The 18,136-nt window shown below is 51.4% G+C and overlaps 1 protein-coding gene across 2 annotated transcripts in view; it reads right to left on the bottom strand.

The window, feature by feature from the left end:
- The window catches only part of Nfasc (neurofascin), a 163,678-nt gene extending 150,574 nt beyond the window's left edge, over positions 1-13,104 (bottom strand). For both annotated transcript variants that reach the window (XM_050147841.1, XM_050147840.1), the window contains exon 1: positions 13,038-13,104. The gene's annotated coding sequence lies outside the window, so the exon portion shown is untranslated. The remainder of the gene's footprint in view (positions 1-13,037) is intronic.
- Between the last annotated feature and the right edge of the window lie 5,032 nt (positions 13,105-18,136).

Here is an 18,136-nt window from a genome sequence, read left to right as displayed (position 1 = left end):
GCCATCTGCACCATATGCCAGGGCTGCCGGGAAAGCTTCCTCAGCTAGGGTACAAAGTTGTTTAAGTGAAAACTGCCTATTGTCTCCTCTGCAATTCTCAAAGTGCCTGGCATACAACTGAACACCTACCCAAGGCTCAAAGATGTTTTGATTGCTGCATTGCTGACCACAGCCATCTGGGTGCTGTCGGGAAGCAGTGTGGGGAAGTGGAGGCAACAGCTGGCTTTCACTGTGCACGGGGGTTTCTGGGCCTTCTGGGCTGTAATCCTAACGACTCCTTGCAGGGTAAGCAGCATTTAACTCCCTGGTTTGTAGACGAAACTAGAAAAGATGGAAGTCATTTGCCAAAGGCCACACCAGCGACTCAGGCACCAGCACAGGCCCAGGCAGCCTGACTCTGAGGCCCTGCTCCCACACTGGGTGCTCTCAGGCATTTCCCACTGTGAGCTTGGAACAACAAACCTGAGGAGACAACAGAGGAGAGGCAGAGAAACCATGTGGTGCCATATCTGCCTGAGAAACACATGGGGAAAGGGGGTAAGAAGGACGGCAAAGCCGAAGTGGGAGAGGCGGTACCAGCGCCGACATCCTGGCTGTGGGAGCGTATGAGAGCTTTGCGAGTTGTGACCACTGGGGAACTGTAAAGGCCTTCATTCCACTCCACCATTTCCTACAAGTGCATGAGGGTCAATTATCTCCGTAAAAATGTTTCAATAGTAAAACTAATAAAGGAACCACAGTCCTAACAAACAGAATGTCCCCTCTCCTCGGAGGGGTCGCCGATACTGATTTGTCCCCAGATACTGACTGGCATCTGGGGACCCCAGGTGACGTTAAAAAATAAGAATGAGTATTCTAGGTCTGAAGAGCTCTAGTCAAAACTTTTTCTAGTATCATCTAAAAGCTCCCTCTTTTTTTTCACAAAGAACATAAAAGAACCATGGGAAATGTGCAGAGATGGTTTTCCCAGTCTGGATCCAGAATGAGGCCCAGCTTTGGCCCCAACCCTGACCCGATCCTATAGCAGCCTTCCAAACCTCTCCTGGGGGACCCATACACAAAACACTCACAGCTGGATGATACAGACCTCTTTTAGGCCCCAGCGTCTCTACTTGTGCACGCCCAATGTCAGGGCAGCACAACAACACACTGATGGCCTTAAGACTGAAGGCCATCAGATTGAAGATGGCATGAGGCAGCCCTGGATGTCACGAGCCCATCTCATTGCAATTCCCGAGTCCAGTAGGCTCAACATGGCTCCCCACAATATTCAGAGCAGGTGATAAAAGGGCAGCGCAGGACATGGGTAGCAGAAAAGGTCAGCATCAAAACTTCCACCATTAAACTGCCCTTCGTGGTCTTGTATGCCATGAATCATGGGTGGCCAGGCTATGGGTAACACGGTACCCATTTGTACCCCAGCCTACCTGGAAATCTACTTCTGCTGGGGATAGCATAGTCCAGGACAGAGAAGAGAGTTCTAAGACACAGAAGACTCTGGGGACACCATAGGAATGGAGCTCTGGCAGAAAATCTACTGAAGCAGAATAGCGTGTGACCCTCTGCGCGGAAAATCACACAGAAACAAATCACAAGCAAAACTTCAGGAAGCCCAGGTGTCATCATACTGATCCTGATACAAGAATCAGCATCCCAGCACACGACACAAGAGAAAAGCCAGCCGAGGCAGAAGCTGGACAGAGAACAAACACAACTGGCTGCACCTCAGCCAGAACGCTAGAGTGATTAAGCTTAGCCTCAGCATGGTACTAACCCTGTTTGGTCATTGTCCCAGGTATAAAGGAGTTGGAATCTGGACTAGGCAGCTCCTCCCTCTAACAGACCATGCAAACTGGTCCTCCTGCCCCCTTTTACTGACCAGCCTGGCCAAGGTAACTTCTGCTAGGATGTATTCTATGACACAGGCATGGGCATGGCAGCGGAAGCAAGGAGGGTGAGCAACAGGTGGGCAGACATTATGGCCTCCGCTCAGTACTGGAGATGGGTAACCTGATACCTCTACCAGGGAGAGACTCCAGCAACACATGGAGAAACCGCCCAAAGATGTCACACTTGGAAGTAGGGTGGACAAGGGAGCCCAAGGGACTGTCTCCCCTTCAAGTTCCCGCTTTCTTTTACTACCAGAATAGAAAGTGAAACGAGACAAACAGAACACACCAGGCAGGTTCAGGGGTTCTGTTGAGCAGAGAGGGATCTCTGGGGCAGGTGGTGACGCTCTGAGGAAGGTGTACAGCCTCAGACTCAGAGTTTGGAAAGGGCTGAGGACCGATCAGTGGCTGGATGATGTGGCAACAGCTAGGCCTCAGACAACGCCGATGTTCAGACTCTCACACTCTCCACAGACTGGACTTTCTGGGGTCCCCAGGCCTCACCTCACTTGCACAAAAGGGATCATTAGCAAGGCCAGAGCCCACAGCTGTTGGGAGCTGATAATTATGGTTAGGGGACTTCCGAACGAGAAAGACCCAGATCTTGTCCAGCTCTGACACAGATGGGCAAGGGCTCACTCTAATGGAGACCGAGTGTCTGACTCAAGGGCTGTCACTCAGTAAGACGGCATGAACATTTAATAGGTCTCTGATGTGGATACTGATAGCCCCGACCTTAATCTGAGAGAATGAAAGCCAGAGAGGGTCAAATGGCTTGCTCTACGCATTTGCCTTGATTGACAGCACCCTAGTCATTGGCTTTTCTGCCACCCTACACTGGAATCATCCTCGCTCACTGATAGACACAGGATGCTTACTAAGTTCCTGGCTCTGAAACATCCACTGTGAGCTGCTGTTCCCCAAGCAGAATGAGCCTGCTCTAAGTAACCAGACTCTGTGATCCCACTTGACTAACAGCCACGGGAGCTAAGACCAGAGCCACCGGTGCACATGGGCTGTGGCACCAAGTGACAGCATTTAAGCATCCTGTAACCAGCTGAGCCTTGCTCTGTTGACTGCGAACTTCTGTAAGCCAAGCATCAGCGATATGCTTCAGGACACCTTGCCTCTGAGCCACTCACAGTGTCCTGGGGTAAGGAAGGGAGAGGCAGATGGAAGAGAAAACCAACCAACCAGCAAAGTAGGTTGCATATTAGACTAGCCTGGGGGTGGGGAGCTTCGTGCACACCAGAACATGGCCCACCCTGCAGAAGCTGGGATTGACGGTGGGGGTTAGGACTCAGTCTTGATGTCTTGTAAACCGCCCCCCAAACCCAGAAGAGGTTTTCTAACATCTTGGCAGGATTCCCTCCAGTGCCCTCGGCACGAAGACGTGAGCTCTGGATAGCACCGCCTTGCTTAGCCTTAGTGACACGACACTGCCTGATCACCCATAAAGACAGCACTGTCGCATCAGGCATGGAGCTGGCTGGTACCAGCCCAGCTCGTGAAGGAGGGAATCCTCTGAGATGGCCAGACAGAGGCACATACATCATTCACCCTCCTCCAGCATCCTGCACTCCAGCCCCGATGCCACATCCCAGCGTCTTTGTCTCTCTCTGTCATCACTGTGTGTGTCATTGCTCACACGTGCCGGCCTTTGCACTCCCACGAGACTGGGAGCGACCACGCTCAGCTCCTCTTTTGTCCACAGTACCGAGCACGGAGACTCACACCCGGCAGAGGCTCGATAAATACCGTGTGTATTCACGTGCACTCTCGGGGGTTGAACCCCTCGCTCCAGGCTAACAAAGAGTTACTCACAAGAAAGCATTTGTTAAGGATGGCTCACAGCACACTGGGTTTCTGTAAGAGAAACAGGATGGCGTTGAGGTGTCCCGAGAAAAGGCGTGCACTCTGGCTTGAAAGAACACACACACACACACACACACACACACACACACACACTGTGGTAAGCCAAGGCTAGAGACCCAAGGAGGTCAGGAGGCCAACCATATCTGATCACAGATAAGACAGGCAGTCTGACCCACCACAGAGGAAGTTTCCTTTGATAGTGGTTGGCATTTGTTAACTTTTCTCCACAGTACCTTTCCCACTCACCCTCCACCACCCTAAGCCACGCCCACTATAGCATGTGACCAGGATGGGAATAAAGATCCCTAGAGTCAGAATCAGGGTTACAGGAAGACCAGAACCTTGTCACCAGAACCAGCTGGTGCTGGGAATGTGATACAGGTGCACCTCATCTGTGCTCACTTTCCCCAGGACCAGGATCCCAGGGCTAGACACACTGCGGCATTTCCCTATCCAAAGCTCCAGAAAGACCTTGGATTGGGCCCTGCATATCGAGCCAGAGTTTAAGGTACCCTCATTCTGGGTTTTGTGAGCAGGAGTGCAGGGCAATGGTCAGCCTGCTCCCACTGTAAGACAGTTGTAAAGGGGACCCGTGCAGCCACCCACTGCTGTGGTTTCAGCATGAATCAGTCTCCAGCAGCATCAAATGCCTGCTTTGCCCTGTGCCAAAGAAATCAAGGAACATGAGACCAAAAAGCAAGGATTGGTGGCCTTACCCAAGGATTCTGACTATTCCGAAAGCTCTACCCACACATGCTTACTTACATTTGACTCAATTCAAAATTCAAATCTTTCAGTTTTTAAAACACACATTTGGGGTGGCGTCTGTGGCAAAACGCACATGCAGCCTTTAGAGGCCTTGTGGATCCCGGGATTCGACGCAGGACATCAGGCGTGGAGACAAGCACCTTCAATTAGTTCATCCCCCTCCAAAATTTAAACCTTGAGCATACGTGTCATTTCGGAATTTAAGAGACACGGGGAGGAGGACTGTGATTTCAAAACCAGGGTGGGCTACATAGCGAGACCCTGTCTCAAAAGGAAAAGGTCTGGTCAAACCTTCAGTCCCACGAGTCACTTTTCAAGTGATTGGCAGTCACTCAGCACCAGCAGCCACCATTCTGGACGTTACGGGCACAGAGCACTTCCAGCAGGCGTGGAAGCGGAAAGTTCTGCCAGACAGTTGCGTGCACCAAGCATGCGCGCATGGCCTTAGGGAATTCCCGTTTTGCCTGGATCTGCCAGAGGGATATTGGGCGTTGTGGTGGAAACTGAGGCAAGGTGGTACATCTTCTCAGCTACTCTCACACGAAGACTCTAAAGTGAAACTTGCGGGCTCACTTTTGGGTGATCTTAGAGCATGTGGATGCGCATGCACCTGGCACTCACAGTGTCCTTCAAGGGACACGTCCTTTCGCTTTCATCACAAGGGCTGTGAAGCTGCTGTGACTAGCTGGATTCTATATAAAATCACTTTCTGAGTGCTTTGGATGATTCTAAGCACCCCTGACTTTCCTTCAGCCTGGCCTCACAGGGGAGCAGATAATAAAAACCTCAGGTCAGCACTGAGGACAGCGACACACTCCCTTTGAGTGAAGCAGAAACTTTCAGCAGAGCTCCCAACACTTTCTAACTCTCCTGAGAAACCACTAGAAGTGTGTGTTTCCTACCCATCCTCAAGCCACGCCCTTGCTGTCTTCAAGGCAAGACCAGGTCATTTAAGAAGCTTCAAAAGTTGCTCCCCACAAGGCCTCGGGCTGAAAGGTAGGTTTCTCGCCAGTGCTGCCCTAACTGTACCTTCCACTGCCCTGCAGCCCAGCTCACCATGATGGCCACAGTACTGCTTCCTCCTGCTTTCATGGCTACGCTTTTGTTCCTGGAAGGACCACTGCTCTACCTCTGCCTCTCAAGAGACACAAGCCAGCCCCAGCGCTCTTCAAAACCTCCCCAAGGGCTGCAATCTTCACCAATTTCTTCCCTTCTCTGACACCCCAAGGCATACCTAGTTCACATGGTACTTTAGGGGCTTAATTATGCATCATCTGGCATAAGTACGAGGTTAGCATGCAGCTTTTAAGGTTACAGGCGGGCCCAAATGCAGAAGAACTAGCTTTGCCAGCAACCAGCGGCACGGCCACATAGAAGTCACCCCACAGTTTCAAGACTCCACTGCTCGACCAGAAGAATGATGACCTTGGACTAAGACATCTCTAACACTCATGACGCATGCGTTCTCCCAAAACAAGTTGCCTATGAAATTGCTATGCACATAACAGGGGCTACAAAGAAGACTTCAGATGCCACAAACAGTACATAAAAGCAAAGGCGGAGGCCAAGCTGGACTTAGTCAGAGAATCCTGAGTAAATTCCCACCTCAGGTTTCAAAGGCTTCAGTTCCACTCTGTCCGTGATGACGACCGGAAAGAGATCTGTTTCTGTTCTTTCCTACTCCAGGATTGGAAAACTGCTGATGTCCTCAGAGGCATTTTCCTAAAGAAGTCACCAGCAAATGGAAAGATACCCACACATAGTGGGTTCTTCAACGATGTCTCACACATGGATATTTCCCTCACCGGAGTGGATGGGCAGCCTGCGGTAGAGTACCGACTCCATTGCTGCCTCTGCAGAAGCCAAGCAGGTGTGACCTAAAGCCTAAATGTTAGCAGTGCCCCCATAAAGCTGGCTGGTCTCCTAAGTCAAGGCATTGCAAGAACGAGGGAGATGCTGGCTTCAGATGCCAGCTCAATGGTCTGGTCCCTGTCAAAACGAGAGTTCTAAACCTCCTCCTATTTACACCCTGTTCTCAGAGTACTCACTCTATCTACACACAGTGAGGTATAGGGTGATTGTTTTCCACTTGCGTGAAGAGAAATTACTGCCAGGAATTTTTGATGATATTTATACAGCAAATGAAGACCAAACTAGAAGTCTAATCGAGCTGGAGTCATTTCATCAACATAAGCAGTACATGCACACATGTGCACACACATGCACATATGCACACATACACTAACATATTCACAACTAATATAGAACTTGTAGTAACAAAACGAAGTGAGTTCTAAAACTCACTGAACTCAGAACTGGAAATTTCCATTAAATGCTTGGTTTTTTTTTTTTAAATTGCTCCTGGAGTCAACTAGCCAGCCATCAGTGGTTAGGAATTCTCATCACTGGGGAAAGTCCTCAGAATTGGCCTGCCAGCCATTCACTCTCATCCCAGAAAGTCACAAGATCTGAGCACCAAACTTAGCACCAAGCATCCCAGCTGGCCTGATCTGCATCCAGGAAAGTTAGTTCTACATGAAGCCAGAACTTTTCTATTCCAGGAGGCTTGCCCCAAGATGGCTAAGCTATGTGCTCAGAGAAACAAGGTGGGGAGACCCCAATATGACTGGGGAAGAGGAAGAGAGAGACTCCTGTATTTGGGGTTCCTGTATCTTTTCTCCTAGCAGCTCTGATCAGTGAATTTTCAGGTGTTCCTACCTTAAGACCCACAGCAGGTACTGCCTCTCAGGTGACGAAGGCCAATACCACAGTCCATAAATCATATCGTCTGAAATTAGCCACTGTCCCTTAGATCTGAACCTACGGGATACAGACAGGGTCTGAGAAGCCTCCGTGTTGCTGTAGGGAGATGGTTAACCCTGAACCAGCAGCAAGAGTCTCAGACTAGTCAGGCACTGCTGCTCAGAATGCTCACACGTCATTTAAGGCAGAAGGAGGCAAGAAACTAAGGATATGGTGCTGGGGGGTGGGTGGGTTAAACAGTGCCAAGATGGAGACCCCACGGAGGGCAAGAGCCCCTGCAGCCTTCCTCCATCTCCAGGTGCCCAGGTCTTATCCTAAGAGCGACAGAGAAACACCCCCACCCCCAGCTGATCGAGGGCGTTTTATCTTGCTAACTTTGTTTATGGTGATCCTGTAAGAGGTTCTGAAGCCCTCCAAGCCCCTCTCTAATTAAATTCATTAGAACAGATTGGGGCTTTCTTTCTGGGTCTCAGAAAAATTAACAACACAATTAGCATCATAATGATGAGAGAGAGGGGGGCCACCAGGGAGGCCCATGGCAGGGGTGGGGTGGGGGTGGGAGGCGCCTGGGCCAAAGGGAGGGAAGAGGAGAGGAGCAGGTGAAGGAAGGGAGGCAGACAGCCGACGTGGCAGCTGCTTCTCCGAGGACAGAGCTGCAGGAGTAGAGGGGATGTCCCCACAGTGTCCCCAGCCCTCCAGGTCTTTTCTTTTGAGACAGTAAGGACAGCAAGAGATTAATCAATGACGTAAACCCCAGAGACGAGAACTCACAGGAATCTTCCAATTTTACAGAGAAAAGAAACACAGTTAAGTTCTATCAGTGATGGAACCAGCACAGGCCTTTTATGGCACTGCCCCACCCCCACCCCCATGCTGGTCTGCGTGTCAGAAAGTCCCTGGAGAGCAGGCATAGGGAGCCAGGTCACTCCTTTCACCGAGAACCTAAAGCTGCCAAGTGTCCATCGGATGGCTGGCCTGCTTGACCTCAAGGCTGACCTCCCTAAGTCCCCTGGTGTCCCTTTAGCCTGACTGAGAGATCACACCTTTCTGAGAATCAACAGTCTAGGCTAGGTTCTGAGCAGCAAAGAAAGCTTAATCACTGTACACAGTGCTGCTCACAGGTGTTTCCTGTGTCCCCCAGCTTCTGTCTCTGAGGAAAAAGGAGGTACACAAAGTGCACTCTGAGTCACTTTGTCTTTATTGCTCTGCCAGGGCTTGGAAGCTCAGTCTCGTATGTAAAAGAGAGATAGAGATAGGCTTTTAGTGTAAACCACATAGATCAAAATTCTAGTTCTGCAAACTAACCCGTTCTGTAATCTTCAACCAGCAACAATCTCTGGGGGAGTCTGTTGTTATCTGCAAACCGGAATCCTGAAAACCACCTGTTTGGGCAAATTCTCATGAGGACCAGGTGAGAGGGTGCAGATAAAGCACACAGTGGGATGTCCAGCACACAGTGAGCATTCAACTCTGAAGACTCTGCTACTATGCTGCTGGCCCCGAGACCTAAGGTAAGGAGAGCGCTCCAGAGTTCTCAGGCGATGCCTTGGATCAGCATCACTGTGGAAGTGCCTACTTAAGCTTTTAGGGCAGCCAATGGCTTCCAGGATTCCCTGATGTCACAGAAGCCAATCATAAGCGTTCAACCTCTACCCTGTGGTAAAATCCCGGCCTTCGCTGGCCACTGAGTCACTGCTCAAAGGTTTGCCATCCAACTCTTTTAGCCAAGTCAGGGGTCCAGCCAAAGAGTGCTGCCATCACCACAGGTTCTGTCTACTGGGACCCCCACCCCCAGTCATGCTGCTACAATACCAGGAACTCTCCAACCTCTGTCACGGCATTTCTTAGGAAAAGATTTGGATGAATTTCACTCCTTTCCAACTGATCACCCAACACCTTGCACAGATCCTGACACGGGTTCGAAGGTTCAGGGCACACTACCGAAACGAATGGCATTGGATGTGTGGGAGCCCGGGGGGCTACCCACGTGAAAGTGGGTTCTCTACTCTGGATCTTTTGCCAGAGCATCTATGGAGGATCGTGACAACCTGCTCAGGTACATAACTTTGAAGGATCTCCCTGCTCATCACCTCTCCTCCCTATGGACAGCCATGATCCTGGTGCCTGATTCTGGCCTCCTTATGCCCCTAAGACCCTCCCACCCCACCTCATGCATCAACTCACTGTTTTCCGACCGTGTGCAATACTCAGACTACTCCTTTGTCAGACTGGGGACCCCCTCTGACATTCCAAGCACTTATGAACCATGGACCATACTTTGGCCGTAAAATACATGTTCGTGGGAGATGGGCTTGGGAAAGCTAACTAGCCTCCATCTTGTCCCAGAATTCTTAGAGGCGTTTCCCCCTCAAACTGCAGCAGCTCCACTCAGAACAACCACCGTCTTGCTGCTTAAGCTGGGGATCAGATAGCACCTTGAATCTCACCTCCACCCCCACCCTTTCCTAGGCAGTAAATGTCAAGATCAGCTCTGAGCTACCATTCCAGATGGCTGTGGGCAAGAAGGACTGGCACCAGGAATTGGGGATCCTGTGGTTCAGCGTCCTCATCTGCACATACTCACTCAGGCTCCTCTGTGCGATTTATCTGACGACCTGTCTCCCTCCTCCATTATACCAGGGCACTGAAGCACCTGGCCCTGGCCTCGCTTTTCCTCTCTGGTCTCAGTGACGGCACATCACAGGGCTTAGTGAGCGTTTGTGACAAGAGCCACTGTACACCCAGTCTAACTCAAGTTTCTCTGCTTTGCCCGCCACGGCCTCCCTCCAGCCAAACAAAGTAAGGACAGGCGATTCTGCCCCTTCCCTTATGACTTTCTAAATAGTCTCTTAAAGTCAGAGAGAGAGAGAGAGAGAGAGAGAGAGAGAGAGAGAGAGAGAGAGAGAGAGAGAGAGANAGAGAGAGAGAGAGAGAGAGAGAGAGAGAGAGAGAGAGAGAGAGAGAGAGAGAGAGAGATGTTCACACTGCCAACGGTTGGGTGATCTCAGAGATCTCTGACCTCCACACCAGCCAGGGAGAGAATTATGTCTCCAGAAGTGGGAGTGGATTGTGACAGATGATCAGGGGCATCCTGTCCCCACGTCACGGCAAAAGCAGGACCCTCCTGCGATCTGCCCCAACTGAAAGCCTAAAGTGAACCTCCGGATCTCAGCCACCTCCTCAACGTGCCGCTGAGAGGATAGGCCGTTGTAAGCCAAGCCTGCTCCAGTCCACAGGGAGTCACTCCTGCATGCGATTCCACCTGAGCCAGTCAGCAAAGCCCAATCGGCAGGTCCTGCCCCAGCTCTCCGGGGAACTGGCTCTGCTGTTGGTGTGCCTGGATTTAACTCTCTGTAGCTTTTGTGATGCCAAACAAGGGAGTGAGGGCTGAGAGATTTGTTGCACAAAACTAGGAAATATGTAGGCTGTTATCAGAACCCCCCCCCCGTTTGACCTGAGCCCCAATCAAGCCTTTCAACGTCAGAGCCTTGATCCAATCAGCTCCCGACAACAGCTGCAGGTGATGCTTCTCCGATAGCAGGAAAAGCTGGCAGCCTGGAGGCCCTGATGCCAGGGGAAGCTTCCAGCCCTGCCCCCACTGGTGCTGGGAGGGGACAGAGAAGGGCGACAAAGCCGGGGTAGTCAGTTTTCCAACAGCATGCCCCTGACTGAGTACAATCTGAAGGCCACAGAGAACTACCACATCCCACATATCAGTCAGCGGTGTCCAGTACCTCAGTATTCCAACCAGGGCCAAGCTGCGGTTTGTACCTACCCACCTCCATGAAGCCTCTGGCTTTCAGAGGAGGCTCTAAGACGGGGGAGTGGGAGGCCAGGCCCTTATTTTACAAAAGTAAACACAATTCCTGGGGTTGTGTCTTTTTCCTCAGCGATTCATATTCTCTCTCTCTCTCTCTCTCTCTCTCTCTCTCTCTCTCACACACACACACACACACACACACTTACACACACACACACCTTCAGCCTAATCCAAAGACTGAAGGTAGAATTTTTTTCTCTCTGAAGAGCCGGCTTCGTCGGGAAAGAAGGTAGAATGCACTAGATGGGAAGCAACTCCGTCTCTCTCTCTTTTGCCTCCCCTCCTCCATGCAATTTCCCCTGATCTAGCATCCTTGTCCAAAGGGAGGACAGAGATCTTCCCCCTTTCCTCTGTCTACCCCACAGCCACATCTGGTAGGATTCTGATCGCCAGGGTCTTCCTGGCTCCACACATTTCCCCAGGGCAGCTCCCACGTAGGCTTAAGTGCTTTGGGATCTGAACCTACCAGGCTCTGGCCCTGTTCAGACCACACATCTCCTGCCCACCCAGGTCTCAATGGCTGTGGCCTGCCCTTGCCTTGCTGGAGATTGGATCTGGGCCCAGCAGGGCTCACCTCAGTTCCAAGGTTAGAGGAGACTCACCAGGGCCTCCTAACAAGGAAAGAGAAAGGCAAGGGGAGGAATATTGTCATCCCCTCCTCTAGACTTAGAGGAGGCATCTTTGTCCAACACCACACACAGAAAGACCCTGACAGAAGCCAAGGAAGGACCCAAAGCAGACTCTGGCTCAGGGAGTTAGATGGGCTGTTGTAGGGACCAGAATCTCGGTGATTCAGCACTCTGCCCACTCCCGGTCCAGCCATGAACCACACTCATGACTACTCCTGGTGCCAGAGTGCTGACTTGGAAGCTGAGGGAGAATCTTTGCTAAGACCCCCAGTTCTCAGGCCCTCCATTCAGCCTCCTCTGCCAGGCCTTGCAGCCCAGGGCTCCAATTCTCAGGAGCCTGCGGTCCATTCCCCTGGACCTGCCTCTTCCCCCAGCCTCCGGCCCACCCTTAGCCCATCTAGGAAACAAACTTGAACAGTTTCAGGAGAGGAGAGGACCACACAGAGGCCTGCTAACCCAAATATCTCTCTCTCTCTCACTCTGCAAGCTATGAACAGGTTCAAACAGACAGCAAAAAGCTTTAAGGGTATTGCACCCACAGCAGTGAGTACCTGGCCAGCAGAGCCCTAGGCCTCTGTGGCAGAGTGGGACGATACATGAGTGGGTAGGCTGAGTACAAGCCTCATCAGCACAGGTCTACACCACGGGGAAGGGCAGGTGGAGAATGTGATGGGTCGTAGGCCAGCTAGGAGCCAAGGAGAGGAGGAGAGCTGCTCCAGAGGGAGTGTACCGCGTGAGGAAACAAGGTAGCCGCTGAGAAAGGATCTGGACAGGGTATGCAGAGGGGGAGTCACGGAGGATAAACTGGAAGGAGCTAATGGAGACCAGCAGGACACAAGGCGACTGAGTCAGGAGATAGAAAAGGATGAAGGAGGGCAAGCAGAGGGACCACGGGTGGGGCAGGAAAACAGAGATGTTATGGGGATCTGAAAAGGTGTGGAGAGAAGAAGCATGGGGGAGGGCAGGACTCAAAAGATGAGGCTGAGGCAGAGAGGAACGTTGGGAGAGGGAGGAAGAAGGATGGAATATAGGAGGTTGCCAACTGAGTCTGAAAAGATGTTGGGGTAGAGAGGGATGAGAGCTGAGGTGGGAGAGATATCGCCAGAATCCGGTGGATTCCGGGCAGGTGGCTGTGCAGAGGGAAAAAGGCATAGGGATGTAGATAGAGGGGGGATGGGGCAGGTCGGGGGATGCAGATGCAGAGAGGAGGGCTGGATCGAGGGGGTGCCGCTCCATGGGCTTCCACGACCCTGTTCTGCTACCTACCCTACCGGGTGCCCGCGCTCACCTTACCTCCAGGAGCTCCGGCTCCAGCCCTGGGCGCAGTCCCAGATGTCCGCTGCCGTCGCCGCCACTTCCCCCGCGTCCCCTGCAGCGCCTCTCGCTGCCAGCCGCCGCATTAGGGCAGAGACTAGTCCGTGCGCGCCCCCGGGCGGCCGGCGCGTCCCCGACGGTCTGCGTGCGCGCCCCCGAACCCCTCCCAGCGCGCGAGGACCTGGGACTAGGACCCAGTAGCCCGGAAAGATGCTCAGGTGCCACCACCCGACCAGCGCGCTAAAGAGCAATTCGCAGAGCCAGAGTCTGGGAAGCCTGTTTTCTCACTTGATCTTGGATGTTCCTTCCGGAGAGTGGCACTCAGTGTTGCAGGACCTGGAGCCAGAACTGTGGTGGATCTCTCCGGTAAATGACCCCTTTATCTATGACTTTTTAGGGTCAGGAATTTGTCCACGGCTTTGGGGGGCCTAGCTCGGCAATGTTCATGACTTACCCTCCAAGAACATCTCATCTGTTGATGGACGAGTTGCCCATCCGAAACTGACAAGGGAAAAACCTTGAGAGAACTGCACTCGGGTCTTGTCTTAAAACTGGAAGATTTGTTTTGCCCAGGGGAAACTGTCCCAGATTTGAGTTACAGTGGAAAAGCTTTGAACCTGGAGACCACACATTTAAATGTTAGCTCTGCCTCAGTCACTGAGCAGGTATGAGCTCGCAAGTGGGCTGCTTCTTCGTGGAGATCCCTCCTCCTCCTCGTTAAGGAGAATCGATTAGGCCTCAGCTAGTGTGCACCGCCTCAAAACAGTAAGAAGGCCAATCAGAATCTTAGTCTTGAAAGAGTCCCCTCTTTCAACTCCCCATTCAAAACTACAACCGCCTAGGTAGCACCCCCTGAGACCCTTTCTGTGCTCACACCCGGGTACCACCTTCTCTTGGACCTGACCCCACCTGCCTGCCTCAGCCCCGCCCCCAACCTGTGGGTTCAGGGGGAAAAAAAAAACAGAATGAGATCCTTCCTGCCCCACACAAAGCCTGTGCTCAGTAAAGGCTCACCTGCCCACTGACCCGCTGACGAATCGCCCTTCTCTTCAGCTAGGGTTTCCAACCCCTCAGTTACAGATATGGGACAAAGACTATACCAGAGGGAAGGGAGGGGGGCCGACTTGGAAAGGTTGGACGCAAGACTGCCCCTAGCTGTCAGAATCCTGGGCAATTTTTTTTTTCAAGGCTCTCATACATACAAATCATCAACTCTTTCAAAATCAGCATTTCAGGCGGTGGTGGCGCACACTTTTAATTCCCAGCACTCTGGAGGCAGAGGCAGGTGGATATCTGTGAGTTTGAGGCCAGCCTGGACTAGAGAGTGAGTTCCAGGACAGGCTCCAAAACCTGTACAGTGTGTGTGTGTGTGTGTGTGTGTGTGTGTGTGTGTGTGTGTGTGTGTCTGTCTGTATGTATGTATGTATGTATGTATGTATATATACATATATGAAACCCTATCTTGAAAAATAAAACAAACAAAAAAATCAGCACCCTGGTATGAGTCCTGAGAATGAGTCTCCATCCCACCAGAGCCAGGTGACATTAAGGAGCCAGTCAATCCAACCAAGGGACAGGGGAGTCAAGGTCTGGAAAAGTCGGAAGGGGAGAACTCGGACTATGTGGGTGCTGTTCCTAGCCCCTGGTGAGCCCCAGCCCCTGATGAACTCTCAGAAGACTTGGAGGAAGACACTTAAAACACTTGGGTAACTCAGGTCTGTCTGCAGGGCAAGATAGATCCCTACCACCTTTACTGCTGTGTCCAGTGGTGGCTGGTCCATGAAATAGAGAATTCATCCATCCTAGGAGCCCCAGTTCTGGAACTCGTCTTACTGTATAAAGGAGGCAGCCTTCTTTAGGTGGTAATGCATAGCGGTTATGGCATCTACTCCCAAGGCCCCTGCTGGACTCCAAACATCATCATCACCACACCGACCTGGAAAATGAGTAATTTACTTATTTTCTTCTTATTGTTTTTGTGAAGATTGGTTTATTTTATTTCATATGCATAGGTTTTTGCCTATCTTTCAGTCTGGACACCAAGTGAGTCCTGCACCCAATGAGGCCAGAACAGAGTCTCCCTTTTCCATAAGCAACCCTCTCCCCAGACTTCCGAGGAGGAGGAAGGTTTGCCCATTATGATGGAGAATTAACTTGCCTTTGGAAAAGCAACTTGGTAGCATCACTGAGATTCTAACTGTCCCTACCACCGGCTCTACTTTTAAGAATCTGACTGGAAAGATGGCTTAGAAGTTAAGAGCACTTTCTGCTCTTGTAGAGGACCAGAGTTCAGACTCTGTTGGAAGTCTAACAACAACCTATAACTCCAACCCCAAGGCATCTGACACCTTTGGCATCTGTGGGAAGTTGCACACACACACACACTCACACACTCATATACTCTTACACACACTCACATATACTCTCTGTCTCACACACACATACACACACGTACACTAACCATAATTAAAAATAATACAAATAAATATTTTAAAAAGAATCTGACCTGAAGAAACATGGGCACAAGCTACAGAGGTGTGTAAACGCAGATACTGAGTGCAGTATGGGAAAGCCGTGACTTGACGCTGTGATAGCACACAAAGGGGGTGGGGGCAGGAGATGGGGCAGCCAGCAGCTTTAGATGCATGACACTCATCTCAGATTAAAAGTGACAGGCCGGGTGGAGGTGGCGCACCCAGCACTCTTTAATCCCAGCACTCTGGAAGCAGAGGCAGGTGGATCTCTATGAATTCAAGGCCAGCCTGGTCTATAGAGCAAGTTCCAGGACAGGCTCCAAAGCTCAGAGAGAAACTCTGTCTTGAAAAACCAAAATAAATAAATAAATAAATAAATGTTAGTGATTGCTGGCAGAGCGGTTTCTCTTGTTGACAGAAAAATAAAAGCAGATTGGGACAAGGATAGGAACAAGAGGAAGCGATGGCCTGGTCCAGATGAGGAAACTAGATCAGAGAGGTAAGGGGACCAGGAGGGACCCAGTCTTCTGTCACTTAATCCACAGAAGAAGCCAGCAAGGTGCAAATCATTTTTACCCACTCACTATTGAGGAAAGAGGCCTGAGGGGTTCTAGGGGGTTGCTACAGGGGAGAAAGAGGCAGAGGATTGACTTGGAGGCCCTTGCTTTGTTTGTTCTTGGTTCCTCTGGACCTTCTAGGCCATCAGAATGCACTGCCTTATAGACCACGGGCATCTCCTGGGGTCCTTGGGCCATACTCAGTGGTCTGTGCTAGCAAAGTTGAAGCATGATAGGTGGGAGTCCAGCACCACTCCAGAAGAACAGTACCAACATCCCTGCCAGCAAAACCAAAGGGACCAAGTCCCTTAAAAACAGACAGACAGACAAACAAACAAAAAAAACTCTAACATCACAGAGGCTGAAGCCTCACATAGGGTCCCTGGACAAACGGGAGCTGTTCAGACCCTTTGAGACGGGATAGTTGGATGTTGCTCCTGAGGCTTTCTGGATGCGACAACACCTGTTACCTCTCTGTGCCCTTTCACAGTGACAGACCACAGTCACACACTAGCTCTCATGAGCACCTCGAGTCCTGCAGCAAACTGCTGGCGTGAGCATGATTTGTTGGCTACCCCCTAAATTTGTTCACTGTGCTAAGGAAGCAGAGGTAGGGGAGTCAAGGTCTCCTAGGCTACAGTGAGCTCCATTCCCATGCACCGCATCCAATTGTGCCATGGCTCACCAGGGCAAATTTGCTGACGTCATGAGGAAGAACCGGAGCAGAGTGACAGCCACACAGAGCTGCCATAGTGCTTGGCTGAAGGTGTGGGAAAACAAGCCAAGGAGCGGCTTGTTCGGGGGACACAAAAGGGCAGGTCTGTTGACATTCCAGAAAAGCAGGGGGAGTCACAAGACAATGATACCGTCACTCCCACCCCACCCCAAGGATCTTGGAATCCCCCCCCCCCAGCTTCTGTTCCTGACTCTCCTCAGAACCTCCTACCTTGAGCCAGGAGGAAGCGTCACAGCCCAGCTTGTGTGTGGAACGCAGGAGAGAAGGGTGGGAAAACAGGACTGGGTTCTGAGATGTCCCCTAGTTAGCCAGGCAACCGCTGACCTGTCCCCATCGCCCCCTCACCCAGGGCAGCAGCATGCAAGCAGAGCCTGGCTTTTCACATCAGCACCTCCCTCGCTGAGACATTTCAGAGGTGCTCTGACTTCTCCACTATCACTGTAGGGAGGGCAGAGCTCAGGGTATCTTTCTGACTGAATGCTTTCCTATTTCCTGCTTCGACAGGAAGAAAGAAAGAGAGAGAGAGAGTGAGAGAGAGAGAGAGAGAGAGAGAGAGAGAGGAAAGAAAGAAAGAAAGAAAGAAAGAAAGAAAGAAAGAAAGAAAGAAAGAAAGAAAGAAAGAAACCAAGATATGCTTAGGGATATGGCTCCGGCCTACCACTGCTAGGGGCAAGCATGTTGCTGAGCTCATGAGTCACTTCCCAAGCATATGCCCAGACTCCCAGAGGCAGAGTCCTCTGCAGGCATGTGGAGTAGGTGAAATATCACTCCTGGTGGGGCCTGGCAGTGAAGTGGGAGGAGAGGGAAAGAAAGGGAGGGGAGCTGGGGAGAGGGGTAGAAGTCAGGGAACAGGGGTGAAGAGGAGAAGAGGGAGAAAGAGGAGAGAAGGCAGTGAACATGGGGGGGGGTACTCGAAACAGCCTTCCCTGCGCTGACTCCAGCCTGTGCCCGTATTCCTAGGGCAAGGCGCTGTGCGACACTGCCCTGCATCTCTGACGGGATATAACTGCATTGTGGAGAACTGCCCTGGCTACTGTCCTGCAGGAGGGCATGGAATGTGAGAAACATGTACATCTCTGTCAACAGTGGTTTCAGGTGACCCACCCCACCAAAAGAAGCCTGGCAGCAAGCTACACTCTCTAAGTACACATGGCCTGACTTTCTGAAGGCTTTGGAGCATGGATGTCTTGGCAGGTTACCTCACACATCCGACCCTGGACAGAGGTTGAGCAAGGGCTCTCCCTAGCTGGGAATCCTGGTGTTAACCCCTATCAAAGGAACTTTTCCTAGACCTCCCACTAAGGCTAACAC

Source organism: Alexandromys fortis, unplaced genomic scaffold (genome assembly GCF_014885135.2).
Source record: "Alexandromys fortis isolate MF-2015 unplaced genomic scaffold, M_Fortis_MF-2015_v1.1 scaffold_58, whole genome shotgun sequence".
In the NCBI taxonomy this organism is placed as follows: Eukaryota; Metazoa; Chordata; class Mammalia; order Rodentia; family Cricetidae; genus Alexandromys; species Alexandromys fortis.
The sequence above is the reverse complement of the archived record's forward strand: the minus strand, read 5'-3'. Positions and strand labels throughout refer to the sequence as shown.